Source organism: Phoxinus phoxinus, assembly GCF_949152265.1.
Source record: "Phoxinus phoxinus genome assembly, chromosome: 3".
Taxonomy (NCBI): domain Eukaryota; kingdom Metazoa; phylum Chordata; class Actinopteri; order Cypriniformes; family Leuciscidae; genus Phoxinus; species Phoxinus phoxinus.
In genome coordinates this window covers 27,922,145-27,944,302 of record NC_136878.1, presented here as the reverse complement: position 1 = coordinate 27,944,302, position 22,158 = coordinate 27,922,145, and the positions used below count along the sequence as shown (strand labels likewise).

Genomic DNA, 22,158 nt, shown 5'->3' with positions numbered 1-22,158 from the left:
ATAGATAGATAGATAGATAGATAGATAGATAGATAGATAGATAGATAGATAGATAGATAGATAGATAGATAGATAGATAGATAGATAGATAGATAGATAGATAGATAGATAGATAGATAGATAGATAGATAGATAGATAGATAGACTGGCTCATATTTTCTAAAATGCCTTTCTAAATACCACCCGCGGTGTATTCAGTCATTATAAAACTGAATGAAGGCCAAGGTTCCCTTTCGTTGTCACTTCGAGTTACGTCGAAATGACGACGAATGGGGTTCGCTTAGAAGCCTATCCTCTTCGAATATTAATAAAACGAGCCAATGGCAAGCAAATGCCATGGGTCTGCTGAATTTGCATAGCGTAACTCCGCCCCACTGTGTGGGTATATAAGGAAGTGAGCCGGCAACATGCAGATATGTTTTCGCTTTCGGAGCCAAGAGCATTCTTCACTCCACAAGCCATTCTGAGATCATCTCTCTTCACTCTTCGAGACGAGCTACTCTTCAGAAGTGTTGGTGTGACGGCGAATTCCAGCGAGCTTCATATTGCCTGCCGATCTGCGCAGTGGTCTGCCAGTCGTGTGTCTCTCCCTGGGCGCTTCAACACTGCTGTTTGAGTTTTATCTCTCTAAAAGAGCTGCACGCGGCGCGTCTTTTTAAAGACGGTTCGCCCGTGTGTTTCTGGGTGCGATACACAGATTAAATCAGCTGATGGGCACGGACGCTGTCTGATGTGTTTGGGCAAACGCACAGACAGCGTTCGTGGATGCGTCATGTTCTCATTGCGGGGACATGACCATCGCAATGTAACGATCGAGACTCGATGACCTCCTCGAGAGAGAGTCCCCTCATCCACACCCCGATCTATTCTCTCCGCAAGAGGGAATACTTCGGCTGGTGGCCAGGGTGATCAGAGGCTGCTGTGTGGAACCAACCCGACGATCTATCCTCGGTCCACACGCTCCTCTTCACATTGCAACCCGTGTGGTATCCGGATGAGATCGCTGACCAGTCCCGGCCAGAGGTCGCGGGCTGGTCCAGCATTTCATTCGATGCCCCGGCAGATGAAATCTTGTCTATCGCCGCATCACAAGGTGGGCGTGAGTACGCTGGAGAAGACTCGGCTGTGCTGCCTCCTCCGGGTGTGCCAGCATTGCCCGAGTCTGAACCAGAACTCTGCCATGCTTCCCCGGGCAGTCGCGAGCATTTGGGCTTGTGTGGAACCCTCCGCCATGTCCCAGGTGCTTAAAGCTGATGATCGGTTTTTGGGGACGCACCGGCACACGTCGGCCCGCCCCCAATTCCTTTCTTCCTGGACGTGCATGAAGAGGTCATGAGATTACTCAGCGGCCTCTTCCGCCTTCTCTGCCCTCGATGAGGTCGCGGCCAGTGGGTACACTGGGGTTCCCCCTATGGAGTGTTCTGTGGCAACACAACTGTGTCCCCACAGCGCCTCCACTGGCGTGGCGGCCCTAAGCACCCACCCACCCCAAAGCATGTAGGTTTTTGTCTACTCCGGTGGCAGAGATCTATAGAGCTGCGGGGCTGGCTGCCACCTCACTGCATGCTATGCCCATCCTTCAGGTCTACCAGGCCAGGGGTGCTCATTGCTAATGCACGAGGGTAGGGCTGGTCCAGGGCTCTTGCAAGAGCTGCGTGCCGCCACCGACCTCGCTCTACGGGCGACGAAGGTGACCACACGCTCCCTGGGTCAGGTGATGTCCACATATGTGGTCCAGAGACAAAAACTGGCTTAGTCTGGTTGATATGGGCGAGGCTGAGCGAAGCCGCTTCCTCAACTCCCCATATCCCAGACTGGCCTCCTCGGCGGCGCAGTCGAGGACTCTGCCCAGAGTTCTCGGCTGCCCAGGGCGGACTGAGGCTCTGATCCCGCGGCCAGCTGCTCAGCCGCCGGCTCAGCTGCCTCATTCCGCTCGCCGCCGAGGGCGCCCTCCTGCGACACTCCCTGCCGGCCCTAGCAGCACCCTTCACCCAGGCCGTGCCGTGGAGGTAGTCGCAGGAAGGCGCCCCAGCCCGTACCAGCCCCGCAGCAATGCGGTGCTCCCGTTACGGGCAGCTCAGAGATGGGTTGCAGTTCTTTCTAGGAGGTGGTTGCAGGGCCACTCCTTCCCCCGGTGGAGGGCCGGGGGAAAACCTCTTTTTCCAAAGAACTGTCTCTCCCATCTCTGAGCACACAGAGTTCTCGGACGACAGTGCGCGCCACCCTCGGGTCCCGCCACTCTCGCCCTCCTCTGTCTCAGAGTTCTCGGATGACAGTGCGCACGCTCACGGGCCTCGCCACTCTCGTCCCCCTCTGTCGCCAGACCCCTGCCAGAGCACGCCCCTGTGGAACGCTGGTCCTTCCCTGGCCTCCTCTGGCAGGACGCGGCTAATGACCGTGCCCCCACACCGGGCCGCTATGCCACCCACGTCTGGGCCGGTCATTCCGCTTCGCTGCACCCCCGGGGGGACGTCTGTCGTTCGCATGACCCCGCTGGCACAGTCCGTGGGAGCCTGGTTAGAGCTTCCCCCCTGTCCCGCTGGCTTGCGCGAACCATCAGGCTCGGCTATGCGATTCAGTTCGCACGGTCTCCTCCCCGCTTCAGGGGAGTCCGCCTTACTATGGTCGGTGGCTATGTCCCTGTCATGAGAGCGGAGGTCGCCACCCTGCTGGCGAAGGGTGCGATCGAGACTGTCCCTCCAGCCGCTATGAGGTCCGGCTTCTACAGCCCTACTTCATTGTCCCCAGGATATCCGGTGGGTTACGGCCAATCCTGGATCTGCGCGTCTTGAACCGTTCCCTTCACAGGCTTCCGTTCAAGAGGCTCATGGCCAAGCGCATTTTCGAATGTGTGCAGCCACAGGATTGGTTTGCAGCGATCGACCTGAAGGACGCCTACTTCATGTCTCCATTTTTTCTCGACACAGACCGGTCTTGCGGTTTGCTTTCGAGGGGCAGGCATACCAGTACGCAGTTCTCCCATTCGGGTTGGCCCTGTCTCCTCGCGTCTTCACGAAGGTCGTCGAGGCAGCCCTTGTGCCGCTACGGCAGCACGGGGTTCGCATCCTGAATTATCCCGATGACTGGCTAATCCTAGCTCACTCTCGGACCAGGGTTGCGAACACAGGGACCTAGTGCTCCGGCACTTAGCCCGTCTGGGCCTTCGGGTCAACTGGGAGAAGAGCAAACTTTGCCCCGTGCAGAGGATCTCTTTTCTCGGTAGGAAATTCGACTCGGTCGCCATGTGCGCGCAGCTTACGAGCGCGCGCGCGCAGTCACTGCTGACTTGCCTGAGACAATCTGAGGGCAAGAGTGCGGTTCCACTGAAACTTTTTCAGAGGCTCCTGGGGCATATGGCATCTGCAGCCGCGGCAACGCCGCTCGGATTGCTTCATATGAGACCGCTTCAGCACTGGCTTTGCGATCGAGTCCCGAGGTGGGCATGGCGTCAGGGCACGTTCCGAGTACCAGTTACTCCGACCTGCCATCAGACCTTATCCCCGTGGACGAATCTCAGCTTTCTCGGGCCGGAGTGCCCTTAGAACGAGTTTCCAGGCATGTTGTTGTCTCAACGGATGTCTCCTCCACGGGCTGGGCCGCCATGTGCAATGGACATGCTGCCGCGGGCTCCTGGACAGGTCCCCACCGCCTATGGCATGTCAATTGCCTCGAGTTGCTGGCAGTACGTCTCGCTCTGCACCGCTTCCGGGCGCTGCTCAAGAACCAGCACGTACTAGTCCCATCAGACAATACCGCGACAGTAGCGTACATCAACCGACAAGGTGGTCTACGCTCCCGCCGTATGTCGCAACTCGCCCGCCACCTCCTCATATGGAGTCAGAAGCATCTGAGGTCGCTTCAAGCCATTTATATTCCGGGAGACCTGAACTGTGCAGCCGACGAGCTCTCACGGCTTCAGCCTCTTCCGAGAGAATGGAGACTCCATCCCCAGGCGGTCCAGCTGATTGGGATCAGTTCGGGGACGCACAGGTAGACCTGTTTGCCTCCCACGACTCGTCCCACTGCGCCCAGTTTTACTCCCTGACCGAGGGCACGCTCGGCACGGACGCTCTGGCGCACAGCTGGCCCCGGGGCCTCCGCAAGTATGCGTTCCCCCAGTGAGCCTTCTTGCACAGACCTGTGCAAGATCAGGGAGGACGAGGAGCAGGTCATATTGGTTGCGCCGCACTGGCCCACCCGAACCTGGTTCTCAGAACTTGTACTCCTCGCGACAGCACCTCCCTGGCCAATTCCTCTGAGGAAGGACCTCCTTTCTCAGGGACGGGGCACCCTTTGGCACCCTCGTCCCGATCTTTGGAACCTCCACGTGTGGCTCCTGGACGGGACGAGGCAGGTTTGAGTACCCTACCACCAGCGGTGGTGGCTACCATCACTTCCGCTAGAGCGTCGTCCACTAGACATGCCTACGCGTTGAAGTGGAACCTCTTCGTCTTTGGTGCTCTTCTCACTCAGAAGACCCCAGATCATGCCCGATCAGTGTCGTGCTTTCCTTCCTGCAGGATGGGTTGGAGCGAAGGCTGTCTCCCTCCAACCTGAAAGTATATGTTGCCGCTATCGCCGCACATCACGATGCAGTTGATGGTAAGTCCGTGGGAAAGCACGACCTGGTCATCAGGTTCCTGAGAGGAGCGAGGAGAACACAGCCTCCTCGCCCTCCTCTCGTTCCCTCTTGGGACCTCTCAGTGGTACTAAATGCCCTGCAGAGTGCTCCCTTTGAGCCTCTGCAATCAGTGGAGCTTAAGTTCCTGTCAGTTAAGACAGGGCTCCTGGTTGCTTTGGCCTCCATAAAGAGGGTAGGGGACCTGCACGCATTTTCTGTAGACGAAGCGTGCCCGGAATTCGGGCCGGCCTTTTCTCACGTGATCCTGAGACCCCGGCCTGAATATGTGCCCAAGGTTCCCACCACTCCCTTCCGGGACCAGGTGGTGAACCTGCAAGCGCTGCCCCTGGAGGAGGCAGACCCAGCCTTGGCATTGCTCTGTCCAGTACGCGCACTCCGTGCTTACTTAGACAGAACGCAGTGTTTCAGGACCTCAGACCAGCTCTTTGTCTGTTATGGTGGGAAGCTGAAGGGAAAGGCTCTCTCCAAGCAAAGGTTGTCTCACTGGATAGTGGACGCCATTGCTTTGGCTTACAACAGCAGCAAGGTCGACCGTGCCCCCTTGGTGTGACGGCCCACTCCACCCGGAGTGTGGCCTCCTCTTGGGCTCTAGCGCATGGCGCCTCGCTAACAGACATCTGCAGAGCTGCAGGCTGGGCGACACCCTACACATTCGCCAGATTATAGCTATAATCTCCGAGTGGAGCCAGTGTCCTCCCGTGTACTCGCTTCAACCAGCCGGTGCTAGGACCCGCTCAGGTGTCTTCGCTTGCTCGCCATTCCACTCCACGGACTGGATACGTGCGATATTCCTCAGGTGAGCCTGATAAGCCCTGAGTTCCTCCAGCGCTGTTGACGTCAACGCCAGAGTTATGCCTCCGGCAGCTTTCGCGTTGGCTAGGTGCTACCATGTGCATGGTTCCCCCTCTGGGCGACCCCCACGTGTGTATTCCACTGTAAGCCTCTCTCGAGCATGTGTCTTTCCCTTGGCAAGCCAGTCTGCCACCCCTGGGGTTGAAATACTCCACCCTACGGGCTGGACACCCCAGTGTTTTCCGTATGCACCCCCCTCCGGGTCATATGTTATTCTTAAGTCCCCCCTTCGGGCGGGCACTGATTGCATATTCCACTGAGATATGCTCCCAGTGTACCTTGGTATTCCTGTGTTAAGTAGGAGTCCTTCGTCCGTGCTAGTCACGACAGGGAGCTCAGACTTACGCAGGGCACTGGAAGACAGCCGAGGTGGCGTGATTGGACTGGTAACCCCATTCGTCGTCATTTCGACGTAACTCGAAGTGACAACGAAAGGGAACGTCTCGGTTACGGATGTAACCCTCGTTCCCTGAGTAGGGAACGGAGACGTTACGTCTTCCTGCCACTTCCGCTGTACCGCTGGAACAGCCGAGTTCAGCCTTGGCTCCTTCAGCGAAGAAACATATCTGCATGTTGCCGGCTCACTTCCTTATATACCCACACAGTGGGGCGGAGTTACGCTATGCAAATTCAGCAGACCCATGGCATTTGCTTGCCATTGGCTCGTTTTATTAATATTCGAAGAGGATAGGCTTCTAAGCGAACCCCATTCGTCGTCATTTCGACGTAACGTCTCCGTTCCCTACTCAGGGAACGAGGGTTACATCCGTAACCGAGACGTTCTCTGTGCTCTCCAGCCCTGCAGGGAAGACCTGGCAGACTTTGAGGGATTCAGCTGGCATACTATCAGACAGGTAGTTGGGAGGATTTAATGTGGAACAGTTCGCTTTCTATGGCAGTGAACCTGTTGCAAACAGAGGGGAGAAAGAGATGTAAGATGAATCCTGGCTGATCACAGTATGGCCTGGGAAAGTCAGCCAAAACATGGGAGAATGGGTTTCACGGATCCATAAAAGCTTTGCATTTGTCCGTGTGAACATTTGAAACAAAAGTACGACACAAATTTGTAATTTTCTGATTTATTATGGAAACACTGATGACAAAACCAGCAGTGTAGCTGTGTCGATTAAGACGTCTATGAAAAATACTTCTTCCAAACTTTGGATTTTTGAAACGGCATGAATCACTGTTGTCAATAAGAGGCCAAACGCATTGTCTAAAGTGCCAGGTTTTGCTAATTTCTTTCTTTTTGAAGATAATGTGCATGTAAAAACCTGTTGTGAGACAGCATCCCTGGAAAAAAAGAAAGCAGAATGAAAACAAAAACACTCCTGTGGGATGTGTGACCGCTCTCACCTCCGAACCCAGCAGTTGCTTGCTGGTTTCAAATCACCCTAACGACCACATAATGACCTCACTTGAGTCACCTGCTGCTGTGACCAGGCTTGACCTGGCATCTCTTCTGGAAAAAAATCTGTAGCCTTTTAGAAATGCCTCACAGAAACTATGTGGACTAACATGCCATTTCAGCTGCTCGTGTTTAGCTTTTCCGGTTTCGTTTTTGTACAGTCCGTTCTAAGGAATATTGGAATCCCAATTGGGTTAAAGTGTAGATAAAGACTGTAGTTTTTTAGTAAATTGATAAGGAACTCAAGCATACAATGGAGCACATCTGAGACGAGGAATGTTATGGAAAGGAAACTATCTCGCTGGATACATCCTGCCCTATGAACAAAGGCCTTTGCCAGATGAGACCCCTGGGACCTTTGCACCACTCTTAAACACTCAGAACATTTATGCTGCTTTAAATTTCCTTTTACATCTTTCCCTTGATATCTCAGCTCAGGGATATTGTTTTCCAGAGCTGCAGGTTTTTATTTCGAATGCTCTGAATCACATATGTTCGCCTTTCCTGGTCAAAGTTTCGACATGGTTTTAGTTATAAGCTCAAATAGTCACATTCGACAGATCACCTTTGTAGTGCGATCACTTTCAATTTGGATCTTTTTTTAGAAAATAATCTAATTGTTGTGTGAAGTGATGTTTATTTGACATTGACAAATTTAGTACTTTAATGCAGTTCATCTGAGTTGCTGTTTCTTTTATATTTGACACCATAACATTACATTGTTTGAAAAGACACTCTTCAATGGACATTCAGTGACCGTTTGGAATTAGGGAGCTCAGCCATTGCGCCAATTCCCATGAAATCTCTCGATATTTCTTTCAGTTGTTCTCCATTCGTAATTAGTCGTGGTCAGGCTGATCAAAGGACTCAGGCGGCCAGTTGCATGTGAACCAGCATCTCTCGTGATGACATCCACAAACCAGAATGAAATATGAAATATCAAGTTTCCACGGATGTATGGACTTGTAAGGGAAAAAAGCGAAAGAATCGGGGGATTTTCACACCGATAATGTGAAACATTTGGTGCATGTTGTTGGCCTCTGAAGAGGAAAATCCGGAGCCAAAAGCGGTCTGGCAGTAAAACAGAAGCAAGTCAAATGCTAAAACAACAGCAGTCATTGAGAATCACTGATTTAGATGTCATTACAGCATCTTCCTACACTAGATAGCTGGGCTCTCGTGGAAGACAAGAATGATTTGTGCTCTCAGGCATAGCATGGCGTGGCTTACCATGAAGGAAACAAAACAGACCTGTTTTTACTTGCGTTCCACTTAAACATCACAATATGTTGCCAGAAAAATAACCACTTTTTTGCAGCTGCAATAAATATTTTGATTAATACAAAATGGCTCTCTGCATATTTTGCTGTCAGACATAATGGAAGCCCATTTTGTCCGAGTAAAAAATAAAACATGTAATTGAGTAAAGACATATAAACTGTTAAATATGAAGTTGCAATTTCAAGAAATAAAGTCCACAAATATGAAGTGATGTAGAAGGCATGTAAAAAAGGGATCATTTAGAATTACTGGTATGCGTTTCGAGACCCGATCTTTGTAATATGTCTTGGTTATGAGGTAATCATATGTCAACAGGACCAACTAAGATTAGAGACTACGATTAAGACTCAGAACTAAGAATTACACAGTAAAAAAAATTTATTAAATGGCTTTCACTGTGTAAATCACTCTCTTCAAATAAATACAACCAGTACTATCTAGCAGTTTACTATCGGTCATATCATGTTGAAGTACTTGCGCTGCATTGTAAGACACATTTGAGGCCAGAGCCGTGCAGAGCTGAGGTTTGCACAAATTTGTTTATCTGAACCAAATGACTCACTTCATCCTGCTGCTTCATTTGGAGGTAAATGCGGTATAGAATTACCCTACGGCCACTCACTCCATCTTTTGTACAAAGGCTGATTCAAACAGACCGGTAAGAGAGAGTTATCGCTTCCCCGCCCATCAGATGTTCCCCTGCAGCTCCGAATGAAGTAGCAGACTTTGTAACAAACAGCGTTGTCCGAGACAGGTGCAGGTGGCAATCAAAGTCTTAACGACCAAACGTATGGCCTCCTACCAAGCTGTATAAGCAAATAAACAGAGGGCGCTTCAAGTGGACGGATGTGTAACTTCTGCTTGATGGCGGGCAAAGTGTAACAGAAGCTAAACGACGCTTTATCTGTTTAGCAGACGCGCCCCTGCTCAAAAGTGTGGAAGCCATTGCCAGTGCAAAAGGCCACCGGCAGGGATAGAGTGTGTTTTTAATTGCCCTCTATGCTTTCTCCATGTGTGGAGGCCAGATCTAATCTAAACAAGTGAGTGTTAGGCAGATTAAAAGTGTCTGTGGACTGTGTTAAAAAGTCTTAGCTAGCCTGTCCAGTCACTATCTTAACAGGCTGCACACATGGGAGTCGACAGTACAAAGAAGCACATAAATCTCCAAAGTGCCTTTGTCAGCTTTACACCCAAATTAAGGTTATAATGGACCGCGGTGGGGAATGTTTCCCCTTGAGATCATGTCACTGACCTTCTACATCCGAGTCTTTGCTTTGGTTTATGTCACTGTGTTTCTGAAACTGACAGGGACTGTGTGAAAACGCACCCAGAATAAACTACTGATTTGTTTCCAATCATGCACATTTATAAAAAATAAAAAAATGAAACTATTATATAGTTTTTAATCATTTTATATACGTTTAGTGTTGGAGAAGTTTCTTATGCTTACCAAGGCTGCATTTACTCGATCAAAAATAGTACAACTTAGTACAAATAATATTTGAAATATTACAATTTAAAATATCTGTTTTAAAATTATTAAGTGTATTTTATTCCTTGAGCTGAGTCTTCAGTGTCACATGATCCTTCAGAAAAATATGCTGATTTGCTGCTCAAGAATAATTTCTTATCATTATCAATTAATGTTGTAAAACAAATTGTGCTGCTTAATATTTTTGTAGAAACCATGGTATATATTTTTTAAGGATTATTTGATGAATAGAAAGTTTAAAAGAACAGCATTTATATATGACATAATATGGCTGAATAAAAGTATAAAAAAAAAATTAATCAACGTATATATTTTTTTAGATTTATATAAAAATCAATCATATTATTGGCTAAATAACCCCCAATACACTGTAAACCCGAATAAATTGGCAAAACTAAATCAGTAACATCACAAAATTCTACATTAGGAAAATCAGTGCAAGAAGCAGAACTTGCAGATTTTTATTTTGTACTCGTACAGTTTAAATACTCTTAACTTGTAATATTCGAGTAAGCTAATTCATACATTTAACTTAAAATTGTCATGTAATCTCAAATTAAATATTTTTAGCAATGGAAACATGTCTGCTATAGCTTATTCAATAAATGCAAACTTGCTAATTGATAACACAATGCTTTTATAGCATAGCAATTGCTGAATGAGTATGACAATGTAGAACATAACCCTCCAAAAAAACATCATTACAAACTCTTCTAGCATTAATTCATTCATTTACATTGCACAAAAAAAAACATTATAGAAAACTTAACATTTACTCTCCATTTTGAGTGTCGTGGCAAAGTTAAATTTAAGTTAGTCTTAATTAAAAGATATTCATAACTCAAAGCAATGAAACAATTCAGATTACTTAAAATGTGTCAGTTTTGTGAACTCAAAAGAAAAAGAAAGTTCTAAATTCTCATAAAAGTTAATTTGATTGAACTAATTTGTTTAATTTGTTAGCCAATTCATTATTTTGAGTGTTTACAGTGATCAATGTCATACTGTACATCTGAGTGCCTGATTTAGCTGTAAAATGTGAAATCAAGTCTTTGTGAGGAACAGCAAAGAGGAAAGAACACATAAATGATTTAAACCTTTTATGCCTCTTCAACCCTGTTAAAACACTGTATAGCATTTTGTCATAAAACATTTTTGCTATTGCCAAATGGCGACATTTTATAAGGCCTGCATGTGCCATGATGTAATTTTGGTCTTGATTTTGTAGTTTTGTTCAGTTTGCTTTGATATCATTCACTTCCTTCAGAAACATGGTTTTCCAATTACAAGCTAACTGGCGATAACATAGAGACTGTAACCCTAACAGCACCTAACACATGTGCACATGACATGTTTTAGGCCAATAATATTCTGTTTTATCACTGTCTAATAAAATCTGGGTAAGCATGCCAGGATTAGCCAAATAGGATTAGCCATTTTTACATATAAAATACCGGGTGCCCTTTTTTGGAGGCTGTGAAAATTGATTTAGACCTCTTCAGCTCAATGCTTTTCAACAGTGACAAATTATTTGACTCATCTTTCCTCCTTTTGTAACACAGTGCCTGCTTTCTGTGTCTGGTTTAGATCTTTTGTTTTATGGGCCGACTCATGGACCACCACCAAGGTCTAATTGCTTCAGCATAACCTTTCACTCCTTTGGTCATGATTAGTTTTCCTACTTCTTTATCATGTGACTGACAAACAGGACCATCTCACAAATTTGTGACTGTCCATTTCATCTGTGTTTGTGATTTGATGGTTGAGGACGAATGTGCACAAAATAATGTCACTTGATTATCCACCAATGTCCTCTATACCAATCAGTTAAACATGTCGTCTTAATGATTTATTTGATTATTCTCTTAGGAAATTGAAGTTGAACGTTTGTCATCAACCCATATGGGTCATTCTTCAAAAAATAAGACTGTTTAAATTACAGTTTAGCTTTATGAACTACTATCATTATGCATAAACACCTCCATTGCGGGAGTTAACAGTTTCATTCTCACTTTCTTTCTTTCTTTCTTTCTTTCTTTCTTTCTTTCTTTCTTTCTTTCTTTCTTTCTTTCTTTCTTTCTTTCTCGCTCTCTCTCTCTCTCTCTCTCTCTTCACCACATAGGACCCATAGTTGAGCCAGATCTGTTGTTTTATTTCCACCTGCCAAGGATTATGTTATATGAGGACTGTCAGCGTCTCTTTGATGCAATTCTTGGATGGAGTGGAAGTCAACAGCAATGACTTCAACATGTGTCTAATCAGATGGTCGGCGTTTTGTGAACTTGAGCTGCTTTGTAGCTTTCAAACATGGATCAACTTTTCTGAATTAAGGACCCTGACTGTAAAACAAAAATTAAGTGCGGACACAAGCTTTCATTCACAGTCATGGCGGTTGATAATCAAGCAAATGATATAGAAATGATCTTTGTGCTGGAGAATACAAGGATTGTAGCCCCTGAGTCCTAAATATGAATATCCTCAACAAGAGTGTATGTATTCAGTGTTGCCAGACGTACGATAATTATTGTATTTGTACGATAAATTTGACCTCTGTACGATGTACAATCAATAATGAAAAAAATTCCTTCAAACACTTCAAATAATGGTCGTTATAGGGCATAGGTCTTCTATACTCATTGGTTATAGATTGTACATTCTATATATTGCGTCCTCTCGACCAATCATTGTGGAGAATGAGACTCTCTCACGAGCATTTATAAGTTATCGTTCCTTTTGTATATTTCTATACAAAGTTGTATATCATAAACATGTCATCTCTTTATGTTTTGCAAGGGAAAAAATAAGAAAATAAAAAGTTCCTGCCGCGGCGCTTGATCATCGCTGAGGTTGATAATTTAGCAATAAAGTACTGTTGCATGTCGTGTCAAAAAGTTGTTGGTCTAGAAGATAAATAGATGTATTCTGTACGTTTGACTCGTGTACGATCATTTTCTTCCAAATACGATAATTTTGAGCTTCTGGGACGATATTGGACATTTCCAATCTGGCAACACTGCATGTATTTCTCTAAACAAATCATACTTAACAGACAGGACTTTTCTTGTGCTTTGCTGTGTTATCTCAGGGAAAGGTATGCATGAAGATTATTTCTCACTGACGCAGAGCTATCTGTTTATGATCGACTGCTTTCTTGAGCTGCAGGAGCGTTAACAGGGATAGGATAGATGAAATATCTGCCTGTCTCCTGCTCTCTCTTGCTTTCTGGCTCTATTTCTCTCTTTTTCCTTTTCTCATTGTCTCACAAGCTGTTTTTGGTATTTATTTTATATATATATATATATATATATATATATATATATATATATATATATATATATATATATATATATATATATATATAATTTGTATTATTATTATTTTTCTCCAGATGTGAGAAACATTTTTTTTTTTCATTAAATATTTCATTTAAAGTCATTAAAAAAAAAAAATTCTTAGTATTATTTTTGTCCCATTGTTGTTACATGTTCACTGGATTTGTGTTCCTTGGTTTTAAAATGTGGACCTTTATTTTGAAGTGTTTTGCTGTTTCTATTGTTTTAAATTTTTTTCACTTCCTGTGTTTAGTTCCTGTCTGACTTTGTTTCCTTCAGAGATGGTCTTATTATTGGGAGATACGAGCATAGATATCATATAATAAAGGCTAGATGTCTCGTCCGCGCTGCTGGCCAATGGAGGTTGACGTCCGCACACGGTGGCCATCTTGCCACAGGGGGCTCGCTCACTCGTAACATTGTGTTTTAATGGTGCATGTACTTTTTAAACAACCATAACTTGCTAAATTTTCTACCGATTTTCAAACGGGTTGGTTTGTTATAAACGTCAGAGATGTAGTTATGACACTGCATACTTATGAATAATTATAATACTATATATTTCAGCATGTTCAAGCATCCAGAATTATAGCCACGTTAATAACGTTTGTAAGAAACCAAACCGTTTGTAAATCCGTCAAGATTTCAGCGAGATAAGAGTATTTGTGTTAGTGCTGATCACTCACCTTACTTCAGATACCACAGAGCTCGCCAGAAAGCTTCCCTGTGACAAGATGGCCGCCGGTGATGCCGTTCGAGACTCCGCCTTAAGACATCTAGCCTTATGGCTATCTATGGATACGAGGGTCCTCCGCTTTACCATTGGAAAGAGCACAACGACCAACTTGGATCACATGTGCACTGACAACCAATCATATTACAGCCTTCAAGTCATTTAATTTGTTAAAGGACAAGTTCGGTATTTTACACTTAAAGCCCTGTTTACAGATCGTATCTGATGAAATAGAACGGTTAAGATTAAACTTTGGACAGATGCTGCTGTCGCGAGAATTTTAGGTTTATATCGCTTTCCCCCCTCACCCCCACAATGGTTGTCTATGGCCACTGGAAGATTCCTTCCTAAAACACATTAAACTTTCGTTTACAAAGACGTGAAACTCACCGAGTGGTCAGGGGTGTTCACTGATACGGTCCCAAAAAAAATAGCTGAAAAAGATGCATTCCAACAGGTTTTATCGTAGTTTTTGTCCAACTCCATGACTTGTATTGAATGTGCTGTGTGAGGTGCGGTATTACTCCGCCGCTTGAGTGTCTATTATTCAAGCTCTCAACGGAAGAATCACTGGTGTGACACGTTTGGCAAAATAGGTCCTAAATAAACCTAAAATTCTCGCGACAGCAGCATGTGTCCAAATTTTAATCTTAACCGTTCTATTTCATCAGATACGATCTGTAAACAGGGCTTTAAGTGTAAAATACCGAACTTGTCCTTTAAGAGTTGTGCGACAGTCAAACACTGTTTGCAGATATCATAGAAATGAATGAGAAGTGCCGTAAACTGAATGCTACCTGTCACGCAATTGTCCATGACTTATCTTATAGATTTTCAGTGCACACTAGACATAGATCAATCTAAAATGACATCAATAAAAAAGGCCTTTTTTCTAACCCGCGTACCGCAGTGTTAGCAGGTGTTACACTTTTTCCGGCCACAGTTGCAGGCGTGCCTTCAAGTGGCTTTGGTTTCCTTAGTTACCCTTGTTAATCACCATAGTAATTAATCAGTCTCACCTTTGCCTTGTTAACCTCTTGATAGTCTGTGTGTGTGTGTTTATATATAGATACATACCCCAGTGTTTCAGCTTTTGTTGGTCGAATATAATATAAATATTTTGGATTGTAAATTTATCTCAATTTATCTGCTTTTGGCAGGTGTAGTAAACTTTGGACACTGAGTTTTTGTGATAATATATTAATTATATTTTGCAATATCACAATAATGGGCTGGAGCTCATCTGATGTGGCACACTTGCTGTTTATCATCTACACAAAGCTAACATTTTCCATCTCAGACCAGCCCGTTCTTCAGTTCATGGAAATTTCCTATATGAAAAACGTATTCTCTGTTAATACTGCCACATGTTCTTATCAGCACTTAAACACCCTCTTTGTTTTGTGCAAACAAGACTCTGTTTCCTAAAACAGATTTGCACCCTCATCCCCTCTGCACTCGAAAACATATTAACATTTTCACCCGGCTGCATCTGGACATAAAATAACCACTGAAAGAGAAAGAGTGAGAGAAAGCTGCATGTGCATCTCCATTCAAGCAGACATGGAGCTGGAACACTGACAGCAGTGTTCATAAGGTTTCAATATCTGAAAGGTGACCACCCCCACCCCCTCCTCCTCCTCTACAGTGTCATGTAATACAAAACTGTGGGAGACTGTAAAAATATTAGCATGTGAAACATTAAAACTAATTCCACCTTTCCTGGTCCCATTAACACACCATATCTGGCTGCCCCCTCTTGACCTTGTGGTCTATTCGATACAATACTTTTTTCTTTTTTTACAAGAGAAATGAACAGACATGTTCTCTGAGATGTGTGTAAGCACAAGACAAATCTGGGACAAGCATTGTAAAACGAAATCCTTTTTCTGTTCTTAAAAACACATTGAAATGTGATACTTATTGAGCTTCTGTTTGTACATAATACTGTTACTGAAAAATGATATGATTTTAACAGCACTGGCTGAGGAATATTGTTAGAAAAAAATATAGTTTCTAATGATAAAAAAAGTCTAGGTAATATTATAAGAGCCTGTATTTGGCTATATGTAAGGCCTGTCCTGTTGGAATGTTCTTTGTCAGCCAAATAAAAAAACAGGTACTGGCCAAGTTAATATAACTGCTTTACATTTGCGAACAATTTCATGACTGTCTAACAGTAGACAGTCTCCGGGCAGCTATTGCTAAGGTTTGGCCATGAGCCGGCTGAATGCGGACGTGTCTTTCACTTGTTCGTCATCATTCAAAAGCTCATTTGTCCCATCAGCCAGCCGTACAGAAGCAGACAGCGCCGATCTCTCTGTGAAGGCATTGATTGGCTGACGTGTGGGATGGAACGTCCTACTCCTCTCTGACTCCACACTCATTTCTCAGCCTGAAGAAAGGAAGCTCATTTATCTCCAGTGTCACTCCTTTTTTTTTTTTATTCCTTCATTTTCTTTGGCTCTGTTCGTGCACATACAGTCTGTGAGTCACTGGAAGCCTTCATTCATTCAAATGTCAAAAGATGCTATTTTAGAAGATGGTCATAGGTAATTAATAATCCTTAGAAATTAATCATTTCCGTAGAGGATTTACATGGTATGAGCTCAGTTGAATAATTACATGCACATTTATTTTCTACTCAGTGTGAAAAAAAGTGATAATTTTCACATGTGTGAGGATAGCCTGAGATCACTAGTGACGTTTTTTAAAACACTATTCTGTTTTTTTTTATTGAATAAAATATTATTTCATGCTAAATTATATAATTAGCATAACAATTTTAATTGAAAAAATTTACATGTTTGTCTTAGTATTTAATGTGTAATTCCTGTTATGCAACACCTATGTGCTCTTTAAATAAAAAACATTCATACACTTGAACTTGATTAATTATAGCTTGAATATTCAAACAATGGAAAGAAATTTAGCAGGACACCTAACAGGAAATAAAGAGCTAATGTTATTGCCATTGCTCAGTAAGAGAGAAAAAGAAGATATATTTTGCCATTCTGAAATGTATGGACTTTTTTTAAAGAGTGCCAACTAATACTAAATTACTAAAAAATAATCTAATACTAAAAAACATCACAAAATTCATTAAATCCATTATTAGTCATTTTTGCTTTTGTTTTCCCACCTAAAATAATGTAACTTCCTGAAGAATGGCATCCTTAAGGATCTGGCTTTTGTTAATTAAAGTGATATTGCAAAAGATTAATCAGATGGTATTCTGAAAGAAGGTCTCCTGGTCTGATGAGTCACGTTTTCTTTTACAACACATGGACGGCCATGTGCGTGTGCACCATTTACCTGGGGAAGTGATGGCATCAGGATCTACAGTGGGACAAGGACAAGCCGGTGGAGGGAAAGTGATGCTCTGGGCAATGTTCTGCTGGGAAACCCTGGGTCTGGCCAATCATGTGGATGTACATTTACACATTCCACCTACCTAAAGATTGTTGCGGACCAGGTACAGCCCAATTGTTTCCTGGTGGAAGTGGATAACGCACCTTCTGTGGGAACATATTGTTCAGGAATGGTTTGAGGAACATGATGAAGAGTTAAAAAGTAGTTCCCTGTCCTCCAAATTACTTATGTGATTAGTGACTTACTGTAGAAATAGTGCACACACCAGCAGAATTAGTAGAAATAGCTTGAAGAGCCACAGTAGATCTGCTCTGTATTCAACTTCATATTGACACATGGTGATAAGATGTTAGTGTGTTTGATGTTTTTTTTTTTTGTGTGCCAAAACTGACATTACAGCTTTTGGACGATGGGGTGAGAGAATCATCGGCACATCTGTAGGCCAGCGGAAATACCGAAATCTTGCATGCTTCTTTGATTGTTACATTTAAGATATCATGTGCGCTACCAGCGCTGCTGCTGCAAAGCATTAAGCTCAGTAACTGATCTCTTGTACAATACGTTTGGAAATACTATAGACATGGAACGCTTGAGCATGAGGATTCCACACGGTTATCCTAGGAGATGATAAACAAAGGGATAAGGTGATATACTTTAAGTGATATATTGAGCACATGTGGGATTGCACAAATAGAGAGAGAGAGAGAGAAGAGAGAAAATAAAAGAAGAAGGCTGGGGGTTGAAGACTGAGACTTCACCTCTGATTTATTCTAATCCGTAAAGGTTAGTGTATCTAAGAACAGATCAGTTCGGTAGATCACATCACTGCACATCCGTTACACATTTGCTTCCCTCCCAAATCTTTGTACAAAAGACTGAGAGGTGGAAAAAAAATCTCCTGAAAAAAAAAAAACAGGTGGACACATGAAGGACAGAATTGTCCAGCCTGGAAAGAGTCTTCCAGAAACAAAAGGAAAACCTCTAGCAGAGATTAATGTTCTCCTCTATATATTCCGATCTATAATCCAGCTTCTCTTTTATGGCTTTCTGTGCATTCCTTTGGTATTGTACGCTCACGGAAATGGCTGCATCACCCTGTCCGGCAGGGCGTTACAGTAACTGCAGGCGGTCCGCTTGGATCCGCTCTTGCTCAAGCTAAACAGATCAGGCCAGGTCATCTTCACACAAACCTCAAGGCCTGTGGTTCTTCAAATCTTTTGTGTTAACTTTTATTGAAAGTGTGTATGCAGGGTCAGTTACACCGCCTTATACACTTCTCTTGTCCTCGGGCAGGGTTTTTACAGTGAGGTTGAGTGTTTTGTGTTCACAGAACAAAAAGGCAATGTTCACAGAAGCAGAATATGGTTGTCAGTCTTGTTTTGGAGTGCTTAAGCCTTGTTTTGTTTGGTTTTGTTTTGTTTCCTTTATATGACCCAACTGGCTTAAGTGTGTGTAAACTTATATACTTTCTATAACCAAACGGACTCCTTTTTCAAAGTGAATTATGTGCAGAGCCTGTTTAGTCATCACTAAGTATCTCAGAGACTAAGTCAAAGAGCTGTACCATCAAAACCACAATGTATCACATTCCCAGGTAAAGCACTGACAGTGTGAGAGGAAGTGGACATTTGCTGTGTCCTGCTGAGTCCTCTGCAGTTAAACGACCAGCCTCCCACCAGGGGAAAGCACACCAAAAGGACAAATAAATCCAGGGGAAACATGGTACAAATGCACTTGACATCCTAAGTGGAAAGATAAATAGACAACTTTCGTCAACAAAAAAGTTTAGAAGTTCAAACATGTTGAATGGTCTCCATTGCATAGATAAGTAAGTGCGTGTGTCTCTTGTGCTGTAGTTTGTGTACTCTTCCAGGTGCCCAGAAAAGTATGGACTCGGTAACTGATCCCATGATGGATGAGTGCCGCATGAAATCATACTTTCAGATGGACGCTAGAAACAGGAAGATCATATTTATTATTTTTGATAGGGCACCATTATGAGAAACTGTTTGACATATTTAGGGACGTGTCAGAACATTTCCTTTGCATTCTTTTCCAGAACTTTTTCAGTTCCCTATACCCTACATTTACATCTTTTTTTTCCAGTAAACTTCAACAAGATCAATTTTATTAAGAACGAAAACTGCATAAGAAATGTTGGTAATACTTTAGTATAGGATCCAATTCTCAGTATTAACTAGTTGCTAATAGCATGCGGATATTGGCCTTTTATTCGTTCTTTTAAAGCACATATTAAGGCCTTATTCCGCATGACCATATTCTACATCCCTTAACCCTGCCCAATACCTAAACTTAAAAAATACCTTAACTATTAATAAGCAGTAATTAGGAGTTTACTGAGACAAAATTTGTACTTAAAAGTCATTAATACTGAGAATTGGACCCTAATCTAAAGTGTGACCACATTTTTGGTGACACTTTATTTTAAGGAGATGTAGTTACACGTTACTGCATGTACTTACTATAATAATAGAAAATTACGTAACTGTAACTCTGTAGTATAATTAATTGATATTAATCAGTACTTATTCAAGGAAATACAATGAAACTACATCCCCTTAAAATAAAGGGCCCTATCTTGCACCCAGCGCAATTGACTTTGAACACCGACGCATGTATCATTCCTATTCTGCACCCGCGCACAGCGGACTTTTCCCTCCACAGACGCACGTCGGTAAATTAGGGAATGAACTTGCGCTCGCGGGGGCGGTTCAGCGCAAAGAGAAGGCGTGTTCCGGCGCAAAACTCCCCTGGTGCTATTTTCCAGTTTTAGAAAGCAATTCCGCCATTGACCAGTAAAAAAAACAGTCTAAAGACAGTGGCGCGTTGCGCGTTAGTGATATGGTATTTTAAGGGCGCGTGCTTGGCCATAATGTTAACGCGCATCCACTTTGATTCTCTAATATAAAAAGATGCAGCAGTATTCATTTTTGCAAATCATACATTATTACAAGGAAAAATATTAACACACGAGAGAAATCATTGTTGTGTCCGTGAAGATGTGAAAAAGATCTAGGCTATCTAGATTAAAAAAAAAAAAAAAAAAAAAATCTAGATTAGGCTACACATTTACTACCCAAATTATACGCCTGTTTAACCGAAGCTAATTTGGGTGGGTTTCTCCCATCATCCCCAATGTCACTTCTCTGTGTTTTACAGCCCTGACGAGAACGCCGGTCTCCTCGGCTGTGAACTGCTCCTGCGTGCGCCGGCAAATCCGCCGTTAATAGCGATCCACCACGGAACAAGCGCGCCGGCTCTTAAAGGGAATGTGAGAGGACGCTCTGATTGGTTTATTTCACGTTACGCCCAAACCACACCTATGAATAATGAAGCTACTTCAGACCAACCCCTTTTAGATTTGCGTCGGGCGCAAGAGTCATTTATCGCGCTGGGAAAATAGCAACAGCGCCGGGATCCGCCCACAGAGTTACTTGCGCTTTGCACTTTGACACTTGCGTTTCAGATCGTCAAAATAGGGCCCAAAGTGTAACCAATTTTGTTTTACCCCATTGGAAAATATATTGTTTTTATTTTTTTAATCATAAGTGACATGCTTTATGCTTAAAAAAATATGTAATTTGCCACTAAGGGCAGAATAATGTATGAGCACAGTTATTATTATCTTATGCAATTTTGAAGTATATTTAGGCCTATAAGATTGTTGAGTTTCTGTTTGGGAAAACAAGACAGAAATATTTATCTTTTTTGTTATTTATCATTTATTTTATTATTTTGTTTTATTTGTGTTTTTTGTACATTTCTTTGTTCCATTCTCTTTTCTGTAATTCTGAACAAACAACATAAGCAAGTCGTAATGCAGAGCTACAGCCACATACCTGCTTACAAACAGACCTAATCCATATTCCCATGCACCCCTACTTCTTGTTTTATGCCTCTTCCTAAGAAAGGCACAATGCTTCCTCTCACATGAAGTGTTGTAATCAGGAGCTTTTGGATCTGTGGCATGGTTAACATGAGGGTGTGAGATCTGAACTCTGAACAGGACAACAGTGCAGTCATGGAGAGCACAAGAGCAAAGCGCAGTGAGATTAAAGAAGAGGACTTGTGGAGACCTGTATGGCCTCTGTACCAAAAAAGGACCCATGTTCCAGGACCTCTCCTGCCAGTCTCCCATGGATTACCTTCCAGGGCCTATATGGATTAAGTGTTCTTAAGAAGCGGTAAGACTATCCAACAAAGTGTTTGGAAGGCTTTGAGATGTCAGGCTTTGAGTGAACTAAGGTTTCGAGGGCCAAATGATATCCAGTGAGAGCAATGTCAAGCCTTTTGGTTGCATAAGAAATGGCTTTTATGGAGCTCTATAATGGACCAAAATATCTGGTTAAACAATATGAATAAGTGAAAATCAGGGCCTCATCCCAACAATAGCTCATCGTTCAAGTCTTGAGGAAGACAAATACAGCTGAGAGAGATTGAAAGATATATAGATAGACTGAAATGTCTGGTTGCAATTATGTCCTTCCAAAGATGATGCAATTTTGACTGTCAGAGCCCCTACTGAGACCTTCTGACAGACATGTCCACCAGAATGGAGGCTGGAGGTGTAGGTTGGAGCTGAGGAGCAGCATGCCATCTCTTCTCTCGACTGTCATGCTGCTCTAGAACTTGTCAACTGTTTGTGTTCAAGTTCCCTCGGAAGAACGAGAAGGCCAAGTCACTCGTAAATAACGTCTCTCCATTGGGAAGCAGCTGAGGTAGGAAGAGCGGCTGAGTTTTGATACTTATTACAGATGCAGAAAATTTCATTTTGATAAAGCAGAACTGGGTTTAACGACCTCTCCGATCACAGGGGGAAAGGATCCTTGTGCTGTCCATCTGATGTATTTATTAGCCGTGTTTGTACACACCCAGGGTAATGGGGTTCAGCGGCTGTGGAGAACCGGGATCAGCTCAGCATCTGAACTGCAGGTCTCATCTACATGAAGGAATAACTCTTTCTGCTGTGTTACAACAGAGCCTCTGGATGGGATTTGTAACGGTCAAGCTTGGAAATCGAAGGTT

At 43.6% G+C, this 22,158-nt stretch overlaps 1 long non-coding RNA gene across 1 annotated transcript in view; it reads left to right on the top strand.

The window, feature by feature from the left end:
* LOC306995243 overlaps positions 1-16,619 on the top strand; it is a 43,136-nt gene extending 26,517 nt beyond the window's left edge. Inside the window, exon 3 of the long non-coding RNA XR_013796825.1 lies at positions 16,028-16,619. This is a non-coding gene — a long non-coding RNA (uncharacterized lncRNA). The remainder of the gene's footprint in view (positions 1-16,027) is intronic.
* Positions 16,620-22,158: the final 5,539 nt, after the last annotated feature.